Raw genomic sequence first — 26,156 nt, forward strand, 5'->3', positions numbered from 1 at the left:
AGAGCAAAAGTTTCTTCCCGTGTTGAGACGGAAAAAACATATGCGAATTTGCTACAGAAAGGTTTAATATTTATATAACAATTCTGGTTTCTGATTGGTTGGTAACAGAACGTGAATTTATTCGATTCGTCAGTTCCTAGCAGCATCGCTTATAAATAGAATCTCCCGATTATGTGGGATCATACCCCCATTACAACTCTGTGATGGGAAGTGTCTCCTAACGGCTTCGGCTGCAGGGAGGCAAGGTAGTACAAGTCAAGGAATCGTCACTTGACACTCAGCCCAACAGGTGAGGGGCCGGGAACCAGCCAAGCACCTGTTGGATTGAGGTATGCCACCTGGGTAATACCTAGGAGGTCCACCCTCCCAGGCCTTGCCACCAGGCTTTCCGGTGGGGCAAGTTTATTGCTTGCTGCCTGAGGCGCTCCGACTGGCGAATGCCGACGGGGTTACTCAGGCCATTTTTAAAATTGCAGGAGTGCCCCTCCTTTAGGGGAGCCTGCGGGGTTCCCACTTTCCAGGCCTTGTGCCAAATATTGCCGATGTGGGCGGCAATTAAATAATTACCCCATTAGAATTCCTTCTGATGGGATGTGTCTCCTAGCGGCTTTGGCTGCAGGGAGACAGGGTAGTACATGTCAAGGATTCGTCACTTGACACTTAGCCCAACAGGTGAGGGGCTGGGAACCGGCCCAGCACCTGTTGGACTGAGGTACACCGCCTGGGTAATACCTAGGAGGTCCACCCTCCCAGGCCTTGCCACCGGGCTTTCTGGTGGGGCAAGTTTATTGCTTGCTGCCTGAGGCGCTCTGACTGGGGAATGCCGATGGGGTTACTCAGGCAATTTTTAAAATTGCAGGAATGTCCCTTCTTTAGGGGAGCCTGTGGAGTTCCCACTTTCTGGCCTTGTGCCACATAATGCTGATGTGGGCATCATTTAAATATATACCCCCATTACAGTCCAAAAAGATTGTAACAGGATGCAATTCTGATTGCTTTGTTGACGGGGTCTATGATGATAACTCTGGACTCTACAAACCATCTTAAGCTACTGAGCCGAACATGTGCCTTTTTTTTAAATGCTTAACTCTACTGAGCACACTTGAGGTTAACTTGGATGTGCTTCACTTTACTGCAACTTCGATTTTTCAGGGAAGGGAATGCACTATTATTATCTGTATATATAAAGTAGTAGCGTTTGTGTGTCTGCGTGTGCAACTCTCTTACAGCTCATATCACTTAACCGATCATGACCAAACCTGGCATGATGATGGTATCCAACCTAGGGATGATGCACACTATTTTTCAAGGTCAAAGGTTAAGATCATATTTAGTGTGGCTCTTCAGAAACTCCCCCACCTAGGGATGGTGTACGCCAAGTTTGGGTTCATCACCATCCCGAGGGCCGCCATCATCATGCTGGCCAACTTCTTTGTGAATTTGAATCAAATCAGTTTCATCTACTCCTATGCCCTCAACTAATTACACAAATGTTAAAAATTGTGATTATTTGTAATTGTTTCATTTTTTTGTGTAACAATATAAGTGTTAGTCTTGATATAATCTGTTTACTTTAAAGTTCATAGTTGGATTTTGGTCACTTTAAGAGGTAGTGAAAAAATTTTAAACACCTTAAGAAATAGTGGCTCTTACAACGTCCATTTACTGCAAGGGTGCCTGCAAAAGGGTACCCAAGTGTACAGCAAAGTCCCACGCAAAGTGTGGGTATCTTTGCTAGTATATTAATAAAACAAAACAAAACAAAACAAAAAACAACCGAAGAATTAAAGATGTCTGGTTTGTAAACTTAGTTGATTATACAAGCAATAATTTTATTGAATGGAAATGTCTGAAAATAAATCTGTTTTAAAAAATGTCCTCAAAACCAAGCAAAATATTTTCTTTTATTTTGGCTGTCGACTTGAACACGTATACGACCAATTCTTGGAATGAAACAAACAGAAGAGATTACATGCACAAAGTTTGCTTTTTAAATTTTTACATTCCAGCTGAGGTTTGAAATACTCTTACGTAGAACATGGGGATTAGGAGTGTAAGGTGTATGACAGTTAGTTTGTGCATATGACTTACTGACCCCTAACCTTGCTGAGCCAGCCTCTTAAACATAGGTTACACAAAAGATATGTTTACTGTGAATTTAAGTCGCAAAAAACTCAGATTCGCTATTCCTAGTCATACATTTCGGGGTGGGGGATCAATTTATAAGGTACATGCTAATTTCATTCAATATGATATTCTTGGATAGCAGAAACAAGGAGGTGTGGATCATCGAGGACCCAATCAGATGTACCTATTTACAATGTCTCCCCATGGGACAGAGTTAGACATCAGGGTCGTTTTTTAACGTGGAGAAAAGGTACAAAATAAAAATTGTCTCAGTCGTGTAGGATTTCTCCCCCACTGAAAGTGAACGAGAAATGGAAGTGCCGCATCTAAAGAACAGATACTACACTTTGATCTTGGCCAAATCAGATGTAATATACTTTCCACATAACTTTGTTATGGCACATCGAATGAGTTTCCTCCCTTGCCATTAATATTCAAAGTGTGCGTTTCTCTTCCTTCAAATAGGAATCTAATACATTGATAAGGTCCAAGGGCGATAACTCCAGACACTGCAAACCTTAAGCTTCTGCAAATAATAACATTTTTTGTACTGAGGATGCTTGGGTTAACTTGAATGGGCCTCACTTTAGTGTAATTGCACTAATTGTGTGGCGTACCACAACCACTACTACTGCTACTACTACTGTGGGAATACTCCCTCCCTTCCTCCCTCCGTCTTCTCTTCTTTATCTTTCCTTTTTCTTTGGATTTCATCAACCAATGAGATTCAAGGACTGATCAGTGCACAATTTAAAGAGTAACTGATGGAGAACAAAGAAAAGCAAAAAAAAAAGGAGAGAACAGACACACGTGACCCGCAAATGTGACACTATCTCCGATGGCCGCACACGTGCAAAGCCCCCAAAGTATGAACATTTAATAGTTCAGCAAAATGTAATGTACAATTTTGAATGTAGTTGCAGTGCCAACTATGTGGTCAGACAACATTGAGATTGGATGGAAGAGTCCACCAGCATGTACCTAGCAAAATCAGAAATGGGACATACTGGGTAACAGACGTACTTGCAAACACATACGGGATTTCAATAACTGACCATCTCGTTAAAATTTCGTCATGTACAGTGAACATCAGCACGAACTCATTTTCGATTTTGAGTTATGCTCACTCAACATTCCATTTAAAGATCTTGCAAGCTGTTCACGTTCGGTTGTGAAGGCCTACTGTCTGTAAACAGAAGGAATGTCTCTTAGGCCTGAGTGTAATTAGCTTTTAGGATTTTTGAGAAAAATATAATGTTGCTTTACTTTATTCATTTCCCCTTTTTTTTCACACATAACAGAACACAACATAGTTTTATTTTAAATGTACATATTTTCAATTACCCCTTTTTAAATCCCTCAATACAGCTTCAAGAAAGCAAAGGCGAAACCAGTCCCCCCCTTTATTTTTCTATCGTTGTCTTTGCTCCTTTTTCGTGATTTTAAAGCCCATTTTACTTTTAATCATGAATTATAAAAGTCCTCCCTTCATGATTGCAATATATATACACACACATATATAGGTGATAAGTCATCTCTCAGTACAGACCAATAAGTCTCCTGTGTGTCATGAGTAAGCTGCTGGAATCCATATTAAATAGAGAAGTAGTCAACCACCTCAGCTGAAATAATCTTCTTAGTGACATACAATATGGTTTCCGTTCTGCCAGATCTACAGCAGATGTGCTAACTGTTATATCTCATAGGATTAGCGAATCTCTTGACAAAGGTTTCCTCTCTAGGGCAATTGTTCTTGACATATCAAAGGCCTTCGATAAGGTATGGCATAAGGGCCTACTTCACAAGATTTCCAGCTACGGTATAACTGGAAATGCTTTCTTAATCATTGAATCATTTCTCTCCGATAGGCTCATAAGAGTAGTGGTTGATGGGCAGAAATCAGAGGCCCTCAATATTACTGCTGGAGTCCCTCAGGGATCCATCCTGGGCCCAACTCTCTTCCTGATCTACATCAATGACCTCCCTAAACACATACTTAAATCATTCATTGACATCTATACTGATGACACGACTATCTATGGCAACACATCAAAGGCGGTAAATGACAAAGTTCTCTCAGATTCTCTCTCCTCTGATGTTGAGCACGTGGTACAGTTGGGGAGGAGGTGGCTGGTTACTTTTAATACATCTAAAACTAAGCTCCTATCTTTACATCATCAACGCTCTGATCCCCATCTGACATCAATTGAAATGGGTGGCTCTCTATATATATATATAAATGTATGTAAATCGGTCCAGTGGAGCATTTATATATATATATATATATATATATATATATATATATATATATACACTTGTGCCCGATATTATTCATACCCCCCCTTGAAAATTGAGTTTATTAGGTGTAACTTTGTAAGAATTTATTGTTTACGTCCATATTAATACATATTCTTAATAAACCTCTTCTGATCATTTTCGTCATTTTAGAATCTCGGGATACTTGTAATAAAATAAATATACAGCTATTTATAAAATCTGCAATGTTCAAAAATAATCATACCCCCTTATTTTTTCAGTATTAATCGAGTTTCTGACTGTTTGTTTCTTGTTTGATTCTTATTTTGAATGCTTTTATACAACCTTTGATTAATTTCATTTCGTTTTTTGCATTTTTCAGAAATTAAAATGATATCAACTGAAAACCAATAAAAGAATAAAAATTATTAGAATGGGGAAGAAAAAAGAGCTTAGTAATGATCTTAGGACTAAAATTGTGAATTCACATAAGGATGGTTTAGGTTACAAGTCAATTTCCAAGAAATTTGAGGTCCCTACAGCAACAGTACAGAGCATCATCAAAAAATTCCAGAGCCACCACACAACAAACAACTTGATTTGTAGAGGAAGGAAAAGGAAACTGTCTGCTAGAGCCACCAGGAACATTGTAAGAAGTGTTAATGCAAATCCAACCACCACTACTAAGGACATTTTAGAAAATCTGGAGTCTTCTGGCATAAAAATATCAAGGCAAACATTGCAAAGGACTCTGCATGAAAATGGTCTGAAAGGAAGAAGACCACGAAGGACTCCACTGCACACCGGAAAACACCTTGCAGCACGTCTAAAGTTTGCTAGGGCCCATGTGAATTCTCCAGAGTCCGTTTTCTCAAGTGTTTTGTGGACTGACGAAACAAAAATTGAATTGTTTGGCCATATGGATGCTTCTTACGTTTGGAGGAAGAAAGGAGAAGCTTACAACCCAAAGAACACCATACCCACGGTGAAACATGGTGGTGGTAGCCTAATGCTTTGGGGCTCCTTTTCGGCTAGTGGTCCAGGTAGTTTGATCAAGATAGATGGAACCATGTAGAAGGAGCAATATTTGGAGATACTCCAGAAAAACATTAGACAGGATGCGGCGAAGCTCCATTTAGGACCAAACTGGGTCCTTCAACAGGATTATGATCCAAAACATACTGCCAAAATAGTCAAGAAATGGTTTGAGGATAATCAAATTAATGTTTTGGAATGGCCTAGCCAGAGTCCCGACCTGAACCCTATCGAAAACCTCTGGCACATATTGAAAACTGAGGTTAAAAAGCGGAAACCTTGAAATTTGAGGGATTTGGAGTACTACTGCATTGAAGAATGGTCAAAAATCAGTGTTGATGCTTGTAAAAACCTTGTTGATAAATATCCCAAACGGTTACAGGCAGTTATTAAGAATAAAGGGCATGCTATTGACTATTAGTAAGAGAGGTATGAATAATTTTGAACTAGTGCCATTATTGTTTTTCTTTGTATAATGTTTCAAACTTGCATAATTTATTTATTTGTTGAGTTTAAATTAAATGCTTATGCTTGATTTATTGTTTGAAATCCCTTTAATATTGTCTACCTTCTGGTTTGAGCAATATTCTTATAGAAATCTCAAAGATCCGAGGGGTATGAATAATATCGGGCACAAGTGTATATATATATATATATATATATATATATATGCTTCACCGGACTGATTTACACATGGGACGTAGTAGCAGCCTACATCACAAATGAAACCAAATTAAAGAATTATTTGAACTCACTTTTTCGTGCAATACTTATTTCCTCTTTCTCTCACAGCACATGACTTCTCATTACAGCTGTGACGTCACCCACGTCTTGAATGTGATTGGCCGTTTTATAGTCTTTCTTTTTCCCTACCAGTGACGTCATTTTGCATGTATTTGCATCCACGCATCCACGCTGTGTTACCTTGTCTGCCTGTCTGTGTGCGGAACAGTCTCTACCAAACAACTCAATCAATTTTAGGTCTATAGACTTGAAACTTGACATACAGGAGATTTGGGCCTATGGAACAATTTTGATTTGTTTTTTAGAAAATCGCTACTAATGGGCTAAATTGAAAAAAATTGAAACTTGGCATAAATTACTAAATATGTTGTTTCTATGCATGTGCAAATACACATTTTTACCTTCAACATTGTTATTTTTTAAAATTTTTATAAGTGTATGGACAGCTCAGATGATAACGAATAATGCTGGAAAGTTATATGTTTAGGTTTCGATTCTAGCTGATGGCATCCAAGTCATATTTTCTTTTTAACTTTTGAAATTACGATTATACTTTTGAACTTATGAACTTTTGAAATTATACTATTATGTATTCCGTACAAGGTGCTTTCTATAAGTTTCCAGACTTTTTTTGTACAGGTATTTCAAATTGCCGTAGACTCTTGAAAATTCAGTATGTTATTACTAGGCATCTTATGAGATGACTGAACAATTTTTATGATTTCAGGTTCAAATTAACGGCTACAGCAGAAATTTGAATACACCCTGCTAAAGCTTGATTGTCACAGCTGGTGAATTTCAAAAATCCAATCTGGATGTGAAAACGCTTTATAAGAACGATATGCAATAAAATTGTGTTTTAAACGTGGAAAAAAATGCCACAAAAACGTACGGAATGCTTCAGACTGCTTTTGGATCATCTTGCATGAATCAACAATCAGTTTTGTAGTGGCATAAGAGATTCAAGGAAGGCAAGGAGTCTGTGAGGAATAATGAGAAGTGTGGGATGAGTAATGAAGTCAGAACATCAGAGTTGATTGGCCAAATAAAGAATTTCATGGATAAGGACTGTCGTGTGTCTATAGAGACAGTAAGTACACAGTTTGATGTCAGTGTAGGAACTGTACACACGACTGTTTGCAAGGAACTGAAGATGTGGAAGATTTGTGTGAAGTTTTTCCCAAGGGTGCTTAGAGAAGATTAGACTATTTGACCAAGATGGGCATCAAGACAGTTCCTTACTCTCCCTATAATCCAGACCCTGCTCTCTGTGCTTTTTGGTTATTACATAAGCTCAATGAAAATCTTAGAGGCTGTCGTTATGAGACAATTGAGGAGATGAAAGAGGCTGTGACGAGGGTCATTTACTTGCTTGCACAAGAGGACTTCCATGGAGCCTTCCAAAAGTTGCTGTAACGGTACATGTGCATTGCAACCGGAGGAGATTACTTCGAAGGGGACTAGAGTTTTATGTGTGTGCATTCAATAAAAGTGCCCATACGAAAAAAGTCTGGAAACTTATTGAAGGCACTGCGTAAAATATACTAATCAATAGCGAATCGGCTATAATAATAAATATGAAGTCTGCATAAATTAAAATATCATATTGAAGCGTATTTTACGACCGGGTGACGCCGGGCATCTTGCTAGTGTGTTTATATTTCCTTCAGCTCTCTTGTAAGCTTCATATGTATTTATTTAGTTCTTTTGTCTCTTGAAACTTCATTTTGTGAATTGCTCGGATGGCACAATCTAAAACTTATCACGTTTTCCTAATTGTGTATACTACCCCCCCCCCTTCCGTACAGAAAAAATTGCAACAGATGTTGTCTGTCCACCAAATATAGAATAAGATTTGTGATTGAGGAATTCCATGAATAAATAAATGGCCGGATGTAAATACACATGACATTCTTTTGTTATTGTTTCTTGATGAAAGATTTTTCACCAAATTTAATTATCAAAAACAATAAACGTTAAACTCAAGATTCAAGCGAAACAATTAAAACATTTGAAAACAAATCCTAGTGTATATTTTTTTATTGTAGTCAATGCAGTAACGCAAAAAATGTTGTTTATTTTTTTTTAACCCCAAACAAAACATATTACTACTTCAAATCTAAACAACTACTATTTGGGATTGTGTCTAACAGGGGATTGTGGGGAGTTGGGCAGCAAGATGTCTTTTCACATTACGTTTAAACTTCTGCATGTTAGAACGGTCAGGGAAGCAGGAAACAGGGAGGGAATTCCACAGTCTGGGGGATAAACATATTAGAGTCAAAGGCTTTCCAGCATCTAGGGACCTCAACAGTGAAAGGGTGGGATTTTGCTGATTGTCAGGTTAGTCGGGACTATGCACGATGTGCAATGAGTTCATCATAACACATTCCATTAAAGCACTTATAAAACAGGCAGAAGGATGCAAGATTGTAGCGATAGGACAGAGGTTGGAGCTTGGCTGACAGTGTGGGAACTATTAGATTTGAGACTCGTTTTTGAATCCTGGCTAAGAAGGAGAGACCATTGACAGATGCACCAGCTCAGATGTGGCAACAATACTTCATGCATTTCTTTTTAAAGATACTCTCTGGTGCGAATAATTTTCTAGCACGGTAGAGGGAGCCTACCTTCTAAAAATGTGCAACACTTATCTCTCTTATTAAGAATTTTTCAAAAATCCAAGTGAAATATGATTTTGTAATATTCTCCCTAGCATTGCATCCTCTTTTGAGCTGAGTGATCGATTTATTGCTAATCACATTAGAGCCCCCCCCCCATCCTCTGGAATGCTGACAAGATCTTAGAGTATTTGATTACTCCTCATTAAACCAACGTTTTATCACCTCCAGTTTTGATGGAAGAAGAGTAAATTTTATAGGAGTTCATACAAAAGACAACAAAGATCTTGGACAATGGAATTTGAATCGAATCAAACTTCAAGATCATCCATCTTGGAGGCAGATTACACATTGCTAGAAAACATAAGACCTCTGACCAAAGCAAATGCGATAATAAAATGATGATGATGATGATTTTCATCTCTTGACTTGTGCCAATAGCGTAGGGGATAAAAGTATACCATAGTACACACAAATTTACACACGAGACCCAACACGTTGTAGCAGTCTGCGTCACAAATGAAATCAAAATAAAGAATTATTCGAACTCATTTTTCGTGCAACAGCGACATTTATTTCCTCTTTCTCTCACAGCACATGACTTCTCATTACAGCTGTGACGTCACCCACGTCTTGAATGTGATTGGCCGTTTTATAGTCTTTCTTTTTCCCTAACAGTGACGTCATGTTGCATATATTTGCATAGACACGGCTATGCTGTGTCACAAAAGCAAGCATTGCTGAAAGAAAGTCTCTGCCTCAAGCACTTGGATATTAAGCCACACTGAAAAGCTGTGATACAATAAAACAAATGTCTATAGAAATAAGATTGTCATAGAATGTAGAAATGAAAAATTAAAAAAAAAAACGTCATGATTAAAGAATTTTTTTGTTGTCTTTTAGTCATAAAAATTAAGTTGATTGCCAAATTGTTTTTTTTTTTTTACACAGTGATCACCACTTATCAAGGCCCGGAAGCCACTCAGGGATAAGGGTTATTGCAAGTACATTACGTTAGTGTGGAGATTTGATGAAGTGTTTACTTAAGGGGGCGATTCATTAGGAATTTGTTAACATTGGACTTGAAGACATCCAAATGTTTCAAGATTAACAAAAGTGAAAAATGTCTCACATTTATTTTAAAAAATTTATCCTAATCACATGCAAAAATGATATTCAAAAAGAAAAAGAAGAGAATATTGTTAGTGATTTTTTTTCTTCCCCCTCCCTTTTTTCTCCTTTCTTTTCCCCTCTCTTTTTTATCACGACCCCCATTTTCTTCTCCCTCTTTCTCTCTTTCTTTTTATATTACTCCACCCCTAATCCAGTGTTTCTTTCATTAACATTTCAGACAACCATCTGTATTCGCTCGGGAGATTTATTTAATTTCCATACTTACATGTCTAATGTATGTTACCATCCATATGTGTGGCAGTCGACAACGTGATATGTATATATAAAAATGTGAAGCTCGCGGTTTGTTTACAAACAAACGTTTGAGCACTTTACGAGTGGCGGACGGATGTTTATTTAAATAGACATTCAGACGGATTAGTTGCGGGCACCGCTTCCGTGGTCAAGGGGTAGAACTGCCGACTGTCATCACGACGGTTGTAGGTTCGATCCTCGGCTTGGGATAGGTGCTAGTCTAGCGGCACTGATGAGTTGTGATACAACGAAACAGGACTGTATGTCGATGACTACAAATATATTTTATATATATATAGTAATTTATAAAATATATATGGCGATTAAGCTACACTGAATATTCGGCGTTTCATCCACTATAGGATTCGTCAGGCTTATGTGCATAAGCCTGACGAATCCTATAGTGAATGAAACGCAGAATATTCAGTGTAGCTTAATCGCCACATATATTTTATAAATTACTAACTAGCTCTACCTACGTATTGAGCACTAATACTTAAAGTTTACGCATAAATCTATACTTTCTTATATTAAATTTATGTGAGTAAATGAAGTAGTTATATATATATATATATATATATATATATATAGATAGATAGAGAGAGAGAGAGAGAGAGAGAGAGAGAGAGAGATAAAAAAAAGGAACAAACCAAGTTATGTGTTTATCAACATTTCGTATTTATTGTAAGACTTCTTCTGGATGGAGAAGTTTTACAATAAAGACGAAACATTGATGAACACATATGAATACATGACTTGGATTTCTGAATTTTTGAGATGAGGATTGGTTATGTGTATTATTTGGATTCATCACACTACTGTTCTCATCTCGACATTCTTCAGATGTATCTTGTCAAACTCGGGAGTGTTTCTGTCAAACTAAGGAATTTGAACGGAATTTCGAGCAGAACCCTTTCTTTACTTCACGGGGGTTCTGTCAGCCATGACTGGATAGTGGTCGTAAGTAATTCGCAGACTGAGAATTGAACCTTCAACCTTCAAGAAAATATCACTATTTACAATTGATTTTTCCAAGTACTCTAACCAATGCGCCACTGCTCCTGAATTTTGATCTAATTGAAAAGAAAAATGGAAATTCTTTTAACTTTCTTGAAGTTTTACATTTGGATTTTACCATCACTGGATTATTTATCTTCCACCAAACTATCCATTCATGTATAATCACCTTTTTCTTCACCATATTCCCTCTGCTTCACTTTTTTTGTTTTCAAGTAAGATCTTTGACTTACTTGTTGTTTCATCAAATACTTTTGCATGCAAAATCTGTAGGGGACTAGGATATATAAATACCCCAATCCCGTTACAAAAAAATAATGAAACGAATGGGAATTGAAGGAAACAAAGACTCAATTAATGGATAAGATAAATGTCGTTTATTTGCTGTTGAAAGAAATGAACATTTTAGTTATAACATGTCCGCGCGTATGTAACCAATGTCCGTTGCCGGACTGGTGTTGTAGCAAGAATAGGAAATATGTTTTCATCTCAAGTTCGGGTCACTATTGTTTGTTCGCGCGTGGAAAGAGAAATAAATGTTGTAGGAAAATTGAGAATGGTAGTCCAGCGTGTAGACAAAGGAGAAGATATTAGAGTTGTCATCAGTTAGTAGTCAGCGACGCGAAGGTGTTCTTAGTGGCCAGTAGTAGATGTAGAGAGAAAGAGGGAGAATGTATACATACTGTCTTTAGCTCGTGCCCCATACATAGTAGGAAGTGGGCGTGAGGTACGCGTGCGCGCGCGCCGAAACGGCGGCGGTTTTTAAGCCCAACCTCTCTCATTGAGAGTTGGTTCTTAAGAGGATTAGAAACAGCTTATCGCCTTGTTTTTATACTCGTTTCCAGAGTGTATTTTGCGCATGTGTATTTCCTTAGAAAGCGGAAGTGACGTCGTCCATGTGCTGTGTTCGTGTTCGCGTGTGTGAGTACATGTGTATACGTAAGTGTGTGTGTGTATATATACGTGAATGTGAGTGTATGTACGCGAACGTGAATAAGTGTACATGTGTGGACGTGGGCGCGTATGTTTGTGTGCGCGTATGTATATGACAGCTTGAAATATGAATGTGTGTTTTGCGTGAGACTTGAAAAAGGCTCGTACAAATACTCCCCTTCCTAGGAAAAAAAAATATACATGCAATGTATATATATTTATGTATAAGTATATATATATTTTTTTGTGAGTAATGTTTTCGGCAGTTGATTTTTTTGTCCTGTTTTTTTTTTTTTTTTTTTTTGCTGTTGGTGTGGTTGTTTGAAAAACAACGTCAAAAAGGAACGGAATGTCAAAAACGGAGTTTGTTCGTAAAAAAAAGTATTTACTTACGCGTGGAAAATGCATTTACTCTTTTTTTGGCTGACATTTGTTGGTTTGTTTTCTGTTGTGTGTTGACATGTGCAAAGAGTTGCTTGGACAGAGAAGTGAATTGTTCCGTTTGGAAGAAAAATTTTTGTTTCGTGTTGACGGTGTCGTGTGTGTGCCCAGTTGACGGTAGCTTCGCATGGTTCTGCGGTAATGTGTGCATCGTTTGGACGGGCGCTAGTCGCGCGTTTGTTCTTGTTGAACGGGGTCTGGTTACTGTTGTCTTCGCAAGTGCGTCTGCGGTAATGTGTGTACATTGTCTGTACGGGCGTTTGTTGTGTAGTCGTTCGTGGTTGCCGGCTGTCAACGAAACTTCCAAGTTTTGAGCTTATCCGCGTGCGTCGTGCATCTCAACTCGTATTGTTCATTCAACTTCTTCCTATGTGTTGATAGGGATGTCCTGTTTCTTTGTTGTTGCGTCTGCTTGTGCAGGAGGGAATTGCATAGGCCTATGTGATTTTGCTCCTCGCGTTTGTTGCAGAATAATGTCAGGAAACCGTGAAAATGTTTGTCAAGCTCGAATTTGTTTTTAAATTCGATATGAAAGTCGACAGTTCCGTGTTCGTTTTTTTTTTTTTTTTTTTTTGAGTCTGACGGGGGTTCGTCATTGTAGCTGGTAGTAGTTATTCCTGTGGGAAGTGGTTCGCTTGGTTTTCTTTGTTGAGAAGTTCGTGTTTTTCTTTATCAAATAAAACGCGCGTCTCGCTCAAAACAATTAATCTCAAAACGGTAGGGTCGCCATGCTTGTTCGTTCCAAGTCAGTCGGGCGCCAGTTTGTTGTGGACTTGTGGCATGGGAGGAAATGCGTGCTCCTCTCGTGTTCCAAGGGAAAATGAATTGTCTCGAGGAAGAAACGAACGACGTGTTAAATTGAATTAAAGGAACAGGAATGTCTTTGGTGAAAGAAACAAGTGAAAGAAAAGGGTACCACATGTGGTTAGTTTTGCGTGCGTCTCTCATTAACTGGTGAAAAGGAAAAGTTTATAGCTTGGCGTGCGTCTCTCATTAAGTGGTGAAGAGGAAAAGTTTATCTTTGTAGAAAAGAGTCTGTGTGTGTATGGGTGCTTCGTTCAACCTCATCCATTTCATTTAAATAACGGGGTCACCAAATTTGTAGGGGACTAGGATATATAAATACCCCAATACCGTTACAAAAGAATAATGAAACGAATGGGAATTGAAGGAAACAAAGACTCAATTAATGGATAAGATAAATGTCGTTTATTTGCTGTTGAAAGAAATGAACATTTTAGTTATAACATGTCCGCGCGTATGTAACCAATGTCCGTTGCCGGACTGGTGTTGTAGCAAGAATAGGAAATATGTTTTCATCTCAAGTTCGGGTCACTATTGTTTGTTCGCGTGTGGGAAGAGAAATAAATGTTGTAGGAAAATTGAGAATGGTAGTCCAGCGTGTAGACAAAGAAGAGGATATTAGAGTTGTCATCAGTTAGTAGTCAGCTACGCGAAGGTGTTCTTAGTGGCCAGTAGTAGATGTAGAGAGAAAGAGGGAGAATGTATACATAATGTCTTTAGCTCGTGCCCCATACATGGAAGTGGGCGTGAGGTACGCGTGCGCGCGCCGAAACGGCAGCGGCTTGTAAGCCCAACCTCTCTCGTTGAGAGTTGGTTCTTAAGAGGATTAGAAACAGCTTATCGCCTTGTTTTTATACTCGTTTCCAGAGTGTATTTTGCGCATGTGTATTTCCTTAGAAAGCGGAAGTGACGTCGTCCATGTGTTGTGTTCGTGTTCGCGTGTGTGAGTACATGTGTATACGTAAGTGTGTGTGTATATATACGTGAATGTGAGTGTATGTACGCAAACGTGAATAAGTGTACATGTGTGGACGTGGGCGCGTATGTTTGTGTGCGCGTATGTATATGACAGCTTGAAATATGAATGTGTGTTTTGTGTGAGACTTGAAAAAGGCTCGTACAAATCCGATCCCGCATTTTGCTAATTCCTACCCTCTGATGAGGAGGAAAGTATTTCTTCGAAACTCCACGGATTAAGGACTATCTATTTCCTATTTGGTTTTATCGAGCTTTTACATTTGGCTGAGATAATTTTATAAATATTAATTCTTTAATATTTATAATATACTTTGATTTTACCATCTTGGATCATTTTGGTAAATTTAATTGTAATTTTTATTTTATATATCTATCTATCTATCTATCTATCTATATATATATATATATATATATATATATATATATATGTCATAAGTAGGACAAGATATACTTTTCATTTGTTTTACATAAGCATTTATATGTTGCTACACATTCATGAGCATGTTACGAGTAACTAGAGACCTCTTCAGGCGATAATTCTTATACAAAAGAAAGGTTGCGTTGTCTCAAATTGCACCTTGGAAATCTGGTTTAATTTACCAGCATTTGCAAAAACTTAAGTGCTGCCTCAGATTCAAGACAAATTTTAATTAATAACAAGAAAAGAATACAAATTAAAAAAAAACTAAGCATAAAAAAGGCAATCTTTATTAAAACTCAGCAACTTACAATTACTACCATTACATATGAAATTACTACCATTACATATGAAATTACTAACATTACATATGAAACCAGTAACAACATTTTTAAGTAGTTACAATTTATTATGTGATGTTACTTCGGAATTGAAATTGTTAATGTTTCTCTTTGATCGGCATTGATTCATTCTTCTGATGCTTGTCTTGATGTGCATATTGTTTTTTAAATTTTTTTATTACATTTTCACCTCAAACAAGGCACATTGCTCCTTTGGTGTAGGGGGCTACTATCAGGGACATAAGCTACTGGAGTACTATGTAGGGAGTTGGGCAGTAAGATGTCAGTTCACGTTACACTTGAACTTCTGCATGTCAGTACAGTTGGGGAAGCAGGGAGGCAGAATAGAATTCCAAAGTCTTACGGTTCTGGGGAAGAAACTATTGGAGTAGAAAGCTCTCCTACATCTCGGGATCTCCACTGTGTAGGGGTAGGATTTAGCTGCTTGTCAGGTTTGTCGAGGGTATTTATGTTGTGGGGGCACAAGTGCTTGCAGTTCGTCAGAGCATTCACCATTAAAATACTTGTAGAACAAGCAGAGGGACGCAACATTTCGTTGATGTGACAGAGACTGAAGCCTAGATGACAGTTCAGGACCTATCAGGTTGGCGACTCTCTTTTGAACCTTGTCTAGAAGTGAGAGACTAGTAGCAGATGCACCAGCCTAAATATGACAACAATACCCCATACATGGGCGAATGGTGGCCTTATAGAGGTACAGAATACTTTCGGGCGTTAGTAGCTTTCTAGCATGGTAGAGAAAGCCTACCTTCTTCGCAGCGGTCCTGGCAATGCTTTCAATGTAATTGTTCCAACTCATGTTTCCTGTAAACGTTAGGCCGAGGAGTTTAAAAGAAGTACTTTCAGATAATGAATCTTTAGCCATTGCTTTTGGTGGCAGAGAAGGTTTCTTGCAATTATTGAAGGAAACAAGTTTAGTTTTGGCAGAATTGAATGTGACCATCCATTTTTGTCCCCATTCCACTACAGATTGGAGGTCATCCTCTAGTGTTTTTGCCATTTCCTTAGATATGTGTTCATTTGCTTTCCTGTCGTGCCTGTTATAGAGACTGGTGTCATCAGCATATATATACCCATCTCAGAGGCAATTCTATTGGGGAGGTCATTTATGAATATTAGGAATAATAAAGGTTCAAGGATAGACCCCTGAGGCACCCCGCACCTATATCATATCGTTTAGATGTAAGGCCATCGATGACAACCTGGATTTTTCTCTTATCTAAGAAGGATTTAATTATGTTAAGTATTCTACCAGTGATACTGTATGATCTGATTTTCTTGAGAAGACCTTCATACCATACCCTGTTAAAAGTCTTAGATATATCTAGAGCTACCGCTCTACCCTCCCCTGCTTTGTCCAGTGAAAAGTTATATACATTCAGAGATTACAGTTAGGATATCTGCTGTGGAATGTGCTTGCCTAAATCCATATTGTTTGTCAGTCAGAAGTTTAGCATCTGTAAGGTGATGGACTAGAGCTTGGTTAATTATGGACTCAAATATTTTAGTGAAAAGTGGGAGGAAGCTAATGGGGCAATAATTTAATGGGTCAGTTCTTTCGCCAGAATTCTTGAAAACTGGTACCACAGAAGCAGTTTTCCAGCAGTCGGGAAAGCAAGATTCATTAAGGCATTTGTTGTAAAATTTGGAGAGAACTGGAGCTACTTTGGTGGAGCATTTTTTTAATAGCACAGCCGGGATGAGATCGGGTCCACATGCTTTTGAAGTGTCAAGATTTTTTATGATAGCATTCACCCGAGATGGGGTGATTTTCAGATCGTCTAGCGTGGCGTCTGTCCGCAAAGGAAAGTCAAGGAGGGGGTGGTTAGCAGGGCCCGGTGTGGAGTTTGAGGCAAACCGACTGGCAAGCATGTTAGCCTTCTCGGTTGCTGAGCAAACAACCTCATGATTGTTGGATAGTGGCGGGAATTGAATTCAGTGCGTTTTTTAGTGGTTTCAGTAAATTCTCTCTTAGCTGTCGCTATTTCTTTCTTACAGTTACTTCTGGCTTCTATATACTTCTGTTTGTATGAGCTGGACTTATGTCAGTTAAATCTGTGGTACGCATGCTGCCTTTGCACAATGGCAATTGCGCAAGTAGAAGTAAACCATTGGGGAGAGTCGGGCTTGCTATAAAATTTCCACGTGGGAACATGTACTTCACTTGCTGTTTTGAACAATTCAGTGGTCTCATTTGCGCACTGTTCAGCAGGAAGAGAAAAGATATTCCAGTCAGTCTTTTTATATCTCGTCGTTTTGGCTCTTCAGTTTTGGCTCCAGATTTCTTGACTGCTTTTTGAAAATTCCATTCATATCCTTTTTTTGTTCATTTGATTTTGTCACCTGAAGATGATTTGACAAAGAATCGAAAACGTTTGTGATACATATGGAACACATTTTTATTTACAATAAATGAAAAAAAGTTAGAGATTTTTCTTCATTATGATTCCTAAATTAAACTTTTTATGGATTAATAAATATTGTATTTCAATTTATTTTCATCATCAATTGTTTTTGTTTTTTTAATTGCTCTAGTATGATATTGAGCTATCTATTATTTCGATGCGTTCCAACATAGAAAATATTTATCTTCGTCATTTTAATTATATATATACACAGGCGGCAAAAAGAAAGTTCGTACTCGTAATTTTTTCAAAAACTGCAAATTTAAGCTAAATTTAATGTAACTGTTTAAACAACCTATACCTCATTTGATTCGGCTTTTATTCCTCTATAATTTTACCTGTTCATATTTGACTTTTAATTGAAATATTCTAGTGTTCATGTCAATTTAACCCTAACCCTAACCCTAAGCCCTTCTGCAATTTGACAGCCTGCAATCTTTTGGGAATTCCTTCAATTAGACTGCAGCAATACTCTGGGAAAAGGGCTTCCCACTTTTCTTTAATTTTTGTCCAAAGTTCTTCCAAATTTGAAATTTTATCATTACGTAGCTGTTGCTTGATGTAATGCCATACGTTTTCCATATGAGGTCTGGAGATTGTGCAGGCCAATCCAAACACAGAATATCATGCTCTTCCAGAAACCTCTTGACATTGCCAGCTGTGTGAATGGGGGTATTATCCTGCATGAAGATGGGATTATCATCCAAATTCCGACCAAAGTAGGCAAACTATAGGCCCTGGACCACTGGTACTAATAATTCCCCACACCAAAATTGAATCTCCACCACCTTGTAGCATTGAAACTGAGCACCTAGGATTAAATTCTTCATCTTTTCCCCGATGGCTATATTGCCTACCATCACTGCCTAGCCTATTGAACTTGGTTTCATCACTAAAAAGCACTTTTGACCAATATGAAGAGTCATGATCTTCATTGCATCTGACAAAGTCCAGATGGCGCTTTCTGTTCTTTACAGAAATCATTTGTTTGCGTCTTGCAACTTATCCTCGCAAATTAAATTCCTTTAATCTGTTCTTGATAGTAGAAAAAGAGCACCTTTTAACAAGAGTGCACTGCTATTGGATTTGGGGAGCCGTTTCAAATCTGTTTCTTAGGCTGTGGATCTTGATTGTCTTCCCTGTTAAAAGTAACTCAAGTACGACCAGATTTAGGGCATCACGAGCACTGTCGATGTTTTGGTGCTTTTGCACAGTCTTTTGTACTGTTATCACATTTCAATCTGCATCTGATTTCTTGATCGGATAAACCAGAAAGGTGGAGATTAATGAGCTCCTGACGATTACTAAGAGAAAGTCGGGGCATATGAACTAAATATTACATGTATAACCTGAAACAATAACAATTACGATTAGAGATGCTTTGTTTCCTGTTGGTAGATATTTCAAACTGATTTAGGAGCGATAATTTAAGCTGGTTTTAAGCGAATTTGCTGCTGCAGACTTACTTTTTGCCTCCTCAATTTGAAGTTATTTTTTTAAAATTGACATGAACACTAGAATATTTCAATTAAAAGTCAAATATGAACAGGTAAAACTATAAAGCAATAAAAAGTGAATCAAATGAGGTATAGGTTGTTTAAACAGTTACATCAAATTTAGTTTAAATTTACAGTTTTTGAAAAATTACAAGTACGGACTTTCTTTTTCCCGGCACTATATATATATATATATATATATATATATATATATATATATATATATATATATATATATATATATATATATATACAAGTTAGAAAAGCATTTCATCCAAGGCATGAAAATTGTTAAACAAAATGTTTTTACTATAGGCTTTAAAAATAAAGGTACAAGATTCAATTTGAAATTTATTTATCTTCAAAGTGTACGTTTATAAATTTTACAAAGTAAAGTATAAAAATTTAATACCTTACTTTGTAAAATGTATAAAAGTACACTTTGAAGATAAATAAATTTACAATTGAATCTTGTACCTTCATTTTAAAGCCTATAGTAAAAACATTTTGTTTAATAATTTTCATGTCTTGGATGAAATGCTTTTCTAACTTGTATCGTATCTTTTTAAGATTATATTTTATTTAATTTATTAATTTGGATTTAATAAAAAGATGAATGTGGTTTTGGATGTATTTATAAAAACTCTCCTACTCTCTATTTCAGATTGTATTTCTCCTCAGACCACAACTCTTTTTTGCAACTCCCTCTTTGTCATACATGTCTGAATAATGAGAAAATCTGAATTTTTTTGACAAAAACTTTAAAATAACTTTTTTAGGTTAAATTTTTTTAAACTTCTTTCAGAATAGAAAATCTTTACAATTTAATAAGGAACATATTTCATATAGGTTTCATTAAAAATATTCAGTACATAACGAGAAAAATAGAGATGAAAATTTCAAAAGGAGTGTATAATTGGTTACGCTCAATAGTAGTCCTCGCTAGCGAAAGACTTTGTTATTGTTATTCTATCATTATTATTATTATTTAAAACATTTTGTGTCCTGCGCTTTTGCGCGAGGACTAATATATATATATATATATATATATATATATATATTTATATATATATATATATATATATATATTTATATATATTTATATATATATATATATATATATATTTATATATATATATATATATATATATATATATATATATATATATATATATATATATATATATATATAGGTCCCTAAATGTCAGAAAGCTTTCTATTCTAATAGTTTCTTCCCTCGAACAGCAAGATTTTAAAATTCCCTTCCTGCTACCTGCGACCCTGACTGGACTAATGCAGAAGTTTAAATATAACGTAAAATTTTGTTAATCTTTCCTAGGCGTGGTCCCAAATAGTAGCCCCTTACATCCAAGTGTCGATATTCCTTGTAAGGGATTGATGTGAGTAGTGCATTCTCAAAAGACCCATTTCGGATTTTTCCTGTTCTGGATTTTTCCATCTTTCCATTAGATTTTTAACATGTCTTTTTCCCTTTTTTCCCCATTTTTTCCATTTCCTGCTTCCTCAATTCCATTGAATCGCTTCAAATTGTCTCAAACTGTTAAATGACTTTTTTATGCAAATATGATAAATTTCATCTTATTTGTTTCCTGTGATGCAGTAACCTGCAAAATTCATTGCATATTTTGCAAACATTTTCCCTCTGATGAAAAAAATTGCATTCTTCAAAACTTCATGGAATAAAGTTTTTCTTGTTTTATGTGTATTCCTTGTCGAATAATTAAAATTTTGTATACTTTCCTTATAGGTTTTTAAGTTGTTTTTTTTTTTTAAATTGAATAAATTTTCAATATCAAGATTTTTATTTATTTATTTTTTTGGAAAAAAGGATTCCAGGAGAGTGCTCTATTACAAGGAAAGAAATCCGAGTAATAAGTGTGTATTATTCATATTTTTATTTTCAGAAATTTCAGATGAGATAAGTCATCGGTACCGTCGGTTTCAAACCTGATAATGGGGACCGTTTTAGATACCCATATTAAACTCCCTTCAGCCGATACTCATGTTTTATAACCGGTTATAAAACAGATGTAATATAATAGCTTTCAAAAATCCAAAATCAAGTCTCAGTTGGTAGTTTATAACATTTCCAATGAAAAATTATTACAATATTGTTTCGTTTGCGACTAACAAGTCAACAAAATTATATCTTTGTTGCATTTTTAGTGACTCACTCATCAGATAAATTCCTTAAAAAAACATAGGAAAAAAATTATTTTGAACAACTTACATGGTTCATATAATTGACACACACCACCAACAATCTTCTATAACTTTTATATTGTATCATTGGGAGAAGAATGCTGGCAGTGTGTATTGGTTATATGAACTATGTAAATTGTTCAAAATAGTATTTTTTCTATGTTTTTTAAGGAATTTATCTGATGGGTAAGTCACTAAAAATGCAACAAAGACTTAATTTTGTTGACTTGTTAGTTGAAAACGAAACAATATTGTAATAACTTTTCATATATATATATATATATATATATATATATATATATATATATATATATATATATATATATATATATATATATATTGTGTCTTTTTAAAGGCGGCGAAGTTTAAATTGACAACTCCATTTTCTTTAATTGCAGATTTGGCAACCATCGATTATTTTGAGTTGAGCTTGGTTTGGCAATTCATCAGGAAGAGACTGACAAATATTGTGCCAATTTGTTTTGAAAATTATTTTTAAACATTTGATGAACAAATAAATTCTCGAAATGGACCAGTCAACTGACCACTTCATAGTGCAATTTAATCCCATTAAATTATTTTCAATAAGGATATGTAAAACCTCATATCTACGCTGATAAACCATACACAATAGACCACTTAAGAAACAACATTCAACGCATAATTGTCGAAATACAGCCTAATTTAATGCATAGTGTTTGTGAAAATTGGATCTCCAAATTATGCCATATACATGCAAGCCATGGAATCATACGTCCAAAATTGTATTTAAATTATTAAATTAATTGTATTTCTCAATGACATATTAGTGAGTAATTGTTACGGCTTTACCTTATGTGGTACAAAAAAAATTAATTTCTTCGTTTCTTTTTCTCTCTTAGTTTCCCTCTCTGTCCTGCTCTAAGCAAGTCTGTCGCCCTAGTCCACAAATCCCAAAACTCCATCATGACAAGTTTCAAGAAAAAATACATGATTAAACCTAGATGAGTTCATAATTTCCCTAAATGAGTTCATAATTAAAGGATACTCTAACTTAACTTCCAAATCTGACCCTCAAGATCGCCATGGGCATGGAATATGTGCCTATATTAAAGATGGCTTTCCATGTGGTAGGGACATCTCCAGAGAAGATCCTAACTTACCCTATATGTGCTCCGGGTTGCATTAGCTCACACTACTGCATTTATATTTACTCTCTATCGCCCCCGCAACAGTGGAGTTACTATCTTTAAAAGCATATCTGAGAAAATTGACCAAGTCCTATCTGCTTATCCTTCAGCTAACATTCACGAATGTGGAGACTTGAATGTTCACAACGTGGAATGGTTGACCCACTCAAACAAGACCGATGATGAGGGGAGGTTCTGTCATGATTTCTCCATTGCTTATGACCTCACTCAGATTGTTCACGAACACTCTGTGTGCCCGACACTGACAGGCAGTATGCAAGTCTCCTAGACCTTTTTCTCACAACTTGCCCTAAGCTATGTTCAGTTTCCATTCTGTCTCCACTTGGATCTTCCGAACACTCTGTTGTATCAATTAAGATAAAAATGAAATGTAATAAGTCCTCAGACGAACCTCTCCATCACACAGTATCGCGATACACTATGGCTGACTGGGATAGCTTCCGTACATTTATATCAAATCTACCTCTGTGTTCCATGTTTAAAAAGGATGCGTTATCTATAGTATCAGACCTGACGGAATGGTTAATTGTAGGTATAGATCGTTTCATACCCTCAAAAAACTTCCAGCAAAAACCTAACAGCCAGCTATAGTTCTCTCCAGAATGCGCTGCTTCCATTGCGCACAGAAATCACTTTTTCCATTGCTTCCAACGTAATAGATGTATTGAGACTAAATCCGCTTTCAGGACTGCCAGCAACCATTGTAAGAAAGTAATAAAGAACGCAAAAGAGTTGTATGCTCAGTCCGTCAAGTCCAAAGTAGCTGAGCAGCGGCTTGATTCCCACCAGTTTTGGCAAATAGCAAACAGAATCCTGAATAGAAGCATGTGCTCTATCCCAACTATCATCAATGGACCTGAGATAATCTTGTCAGCATCAGACTAGCTAAACTCTTTGCCAAGAACTTTGCAGCTAATTCTACCCTATGCGACCAAGGCCGCCAACCCCCAATATTTCCTCCTGTATCAGAAAACACGCTATGTGATATACATATATCTGTACGTGATGTTGCCAAGCTAATCAAAAACTTTAATTCCAGTAAAGTAACCAGCCCTGACGTATTCCAGTTATAGTACTCAAGAAACTTCAACCAGAACTAGCACCCATACTTACAAAACTGTTTAAATGTTGTGTTAAAGAGACTGCTTCCCATCACCCTGGAAAATTTCATCAGTATGCCTTGTATTTAAGAATTCAGGTGATTGCTCATCTCCCTCTCAGCACAGACCAATAAGTCTCTTGTGTGTCATAAGTAAGTTGCTGGAATCGGTGTTAAATAGAGAAGTAGTCAACTATCTCAGCAAAAATAACCTTAGTGACACGCAATATGGTTTCCATTCTGCTAGATTTACTGCATATGTGCTTACAGTAATATCTCATAGGATTAGCGAATCTCTCAACAGAGGCAACCTTTCTAAGGCAACTGCCCTTGACATATCAAAGGCCTTTGATAGGGTATGGCATAAAGGTTTACGTCACAAGCTCTCCAGCTATGGTATAGCTAGAAATGTCTTCTCAATTATTAAATCAATTCTCTCTGATAGGTTCATAAGAGTAGTAGTTGATGGGCAAAAATCAGAAGCTCACAGTATTAATGCTGGAGTCTCTCAGGGGTCCATGCTGGGCCCAACTCTATTCCTGATCTACATTAATGATCTTCCAAATCACATCCTTATATCATTCATAGACATTTATGTTGATAATACTACAATCTATGGTAGCACATCTAAGACAGTAAACGACCAAGTTCTCTCCAATTCTCTCTCCTCTGATCTTGAGCACATGGTACAATGGGGAAAGGAGTGGCTGGTTACTTTTAATGCATCTAAAACCAAGCTTTTATCTTTACATCATCAATGTTCTGAACCCCATCTGGCATCAATTGAAATGAATGGCTCTCATCTTGGAGAGGCCTCATGATTTAACAAGCTTCTGGGCTTGACCTTTACTCCTGATCTTAAATGGAACTTGTGCATCAAATTTGTTGCCAAGGCTGCTGGAAAAATGGTGTGATCTTTCTATCGATCCAGTAGATATCTCACTGCTTATGCAATTCTCTATCTATATAAGAGCCAGATACGTCCAATTATGGAATACTGTTGCCACATCTGGGCAGGAGCTGCTAGAAAGGACTTGTCCTACCTTGATAGAGTTCAAAATAGACTTCATAGATTAGTAGAGGATGCCCTTTTTTCTTCCCTGCAACCTCTATCTCACAGAAGAGATGTTGCGAGTTTGTCTCTGCTTTATCGTTATTTTCATGGCAAGTGCTCGACTGAGCTTCAATCTATGGTCCCCTCTCGCCAAACTTTCACAAGAAACACTCGTCTAGCTGAAAACACTTTCAATAATCCCCCCCCACTCTTTATCTGTGCCTAAACCTAAACATAGATTCCATGAATAAAGCTTCTTTCTAAGATGTGCCCGCCTGTGGAACTGTCTTCTGTTTTTTCTGCTTTCCAGCTGACTACAATCTGATTGTCTTCAAGCATGACATAAACAAGTTCTTTATGAGCTGTTCCACGTAAGTTAACAAATTTAGCAAATTTCCATTACTCACGATTACTATATTGGCCAATTGACTCCTGTACACTCTTAACCTTTATCCTCGAGTGGTCTCAGGATCTTGATAAGTGGTGATGCCTATGTAAAAAAAAAAATTAAATTATAAATTCACAAAAATTTATCTTCAGAATTAAACATGTATTTGTATAAGAAACATATTTTTCCTGTGAGTTATTGTCCTTTAAAGTTTGTCGTTTGTTAAAAAGCCCACCATAGTCATCCAGATACAGTACTGCTTTGCTGTATCACAGCTCATCATCCTAACCTTTATGCTATTTGGCTGCTGCTATTACGGGCATGTGAATTAACAATGTCCAAACTTTGTCCAAATGCCTAAGCTCCAATTGTTTACATAAAGAGCATCACTTAACACGCTAATTGCAGTTTATCACTTCCCAATATACTCAACCCAAAATAGGGAGCATTTATAGTCCTCCACTTACAGTATTGTTTCGCTGTATCACAGCTCGTCAGTGTAGCTAGACTAGCAACTACCTAAAACCAGGTTTGAAGGTAAGCAACATTGAGTCTGGTCAGTATTAAAATTGGTGACCATCTGGGAATACCAAGTGCTGTATGTGCTCTCTGTTTATCTCAGCATTATTTCCAGTCGTCCTGGCCTTTTTCTTGCCATTTTTGGCAGTGTTGACTCAGGAGAGATGTGGTTAGTCATTGTGCAACTCTTGCTTCCCAATTACATATACAGCAATCCTTACAGGGGTTATGCATTGTCTCTCAAGACTGAACAGAGGCCATTATATATATATATATATATATATATATATATATATATATATATATATATATAGTAAGAATAAATGTTTAATTTCAACTGTATCTCTCGTGATTGACGAATGGCGAATGGTTCATGTCCTTGCTAATGAAGTCAGACATGACTTCTGTTGCCGGGGTTCGAATCTCTCGACTGGCGTTAATCGTGACACCCTGCACTGATGATTCCCGAAAGGATGAAACACTAGTGAATGTAGGTATTTAATAATTATCATAGTAAATAATAATGATAATAATAATAATAATAATAATAATAATATATATATATATATGTATATATATATATATATATATATATATATATATATATAGAGAGAGAGA

The 26,156-nt window shown here is 36.7% G+C and overlaps 1 protein-coding gene across 1 annotated transcript in view; it reads left to right on the top strand.

The window, feature by feature from the left end:
• LOC145291147 (S-formylglutathione hydrolase-like) overlaps positions 1-26,156 on the top strand; it is an 86,399-nt gene that overhangs the window by 19,248 nt on the left and 40,995 nt on the right. The window lies entirely within an intron of this gene.

Source organism: Euprymna scolopes, chromosome 12, assembly GCF_053919585.1.
Source record: "Euprymna scolopes isolate OS-2025 chromosome 12, ASM5391958v1, whole genome shotgun sequence".
NCBI lineage: Eukaryota > Metazoa > Mollusca > Cephalopoda > Sepiida > Sepiolidae > Euprymna > Euprymna scolopes.